This window comes from Peromyscus californicus, unplaced genomic scaffold, assembly GCF_007827085.1.
Source record: "Peromyscus californicus insignis strain IS unplaced genomic scaffold, ASM782708v3 Scaffold_10__1_contigs__length_136768540, whole genome shotgun sequence".
Classification (NCBI taxonomy): Eukaryota; Metazoa; Chordata; class Mammalia; order Rodentia; family Cricetidae; genus Peromyscus; species Peromyscus californicus.
In genome coordinates this window covers 117,172,833-117,174,337 of record NW_026294391.1, presented here as the reverse complement: position 1 = coordinate 117,174,337, position 1,505 = coordinate 117,172,833, and positions in this window count along the sequence as shown.

Here is a 1,505-nt window from a genome sequence, read left to right as displayed (position 1 = left end):
TCCATCCACTGGTTACTGAGTAAATAAATATAGAGGGTAGAATATCATTAAGCCATAAAAGAAATGTAGTACTGATACATAGTACAACCTGGATGAAACATGAACACAGGATACTAAATGAAAGAAGTCAGACATAAAAGATGAAGTGTTGGACAAGTCCATTTATATGAAATGCTCCTAAGTGACAAATTCATAGAGACAGTGATCGCAGGAACCTTATGACAAGAACAGGAATTTAAAATAACTGGGATCTAAATGAATTAAAACAGATTTATTATGATAGTTATATAATTTGGTACTATCCTTAAGAATAGCTCACAGACCAAGAGGCAGAAAGAATGTCAGCTGGAGGAATGGGTAGGAGCAGTACAGAACGCTGACCTCCAGGAATGCCATGGCTCTTGCACTCTTGGCCCCAAACAGCTGTGATTCCTAGCATAGCATCTCCACAAGATTGAGCCTGTCAAAACCCCATCATGGTCACGCATGGTGCCAGTCACCTTTATCTCAGTACTCAACAGGCAGATGCAGGTGCATCTCTGAGTTTCAGGCCAGCCAGGGTTATATAAAGAGACCCTATCTCAAAACAACAGGAGCAGCAACGACAAAAGAAAAATGCTATGAGAACTTATTTGCAGTTAAAGGCTGGTGAGGGAATTAAAGACATTTTCTTTCAGTGGTTTAGCTACTGGCAAGGTGCCAATGCTCTTATAAAAAACCCTAATGAAACTCATTGGGTCACACTAAAAAAACCAAAGACTTAAAAGTACAGGGGTGCTATCTCAGAAGAGGGGATTAGCAGGAGTTGGGGGGACAAGAAAGGGTAATGGGGGATGAATATAATTACAATACATTATGTACTGTGGTGGTATTGTGTTCCCCAAAATATTGTGCACCCTAATAAACTTGTCTGGGGTCAGAGAACAGGACAGCCACAATATTAAACATAGAGGATAGGCAGTGGTAGCACACACCTTTAATCCTAGCATTCCAGAGACAGAGATCCCTCTGGATCTCTGTGAGTTTAAGGCCACATTGGAAACAGCCAGGCATGGTGACACACACCTTTAATCCCAAGAAGTGAGCCTTTAATCCCAGGGAGTGATGGCAGAAAGCAGAAAGGTATATAAGGCTTGAAGACCAGAAACTAGCAGCTTTTGACTGGTTAAGCTTTTAGGCTTTTGAACAGCAGTTCAGCTGAGACCCATTCGGATGAGGACTCAGAGGCTTCCAGCCTGAGGAAACAGGATCAGCTGAGGAACTGGCGAGGTGAGGTAGCTGTGGCTTGTTCTGCTTCTCTGATCTTCCAGCATTCACCCCAATAACTGGCCCCAGGTTTGATTTTATTAGTAAGACTCTTTAAGATTCATGAAACAATGTACATTTGTGAAAATGTCATAATAAAATCCACTATTGTAGACAGAGTTTTCTTTCCCATCCACCACTTCCCAAATAACCACAGAGAGGCTTAATGCTCAGCCAATAGCTCAGGCTTGTTAGTAGCT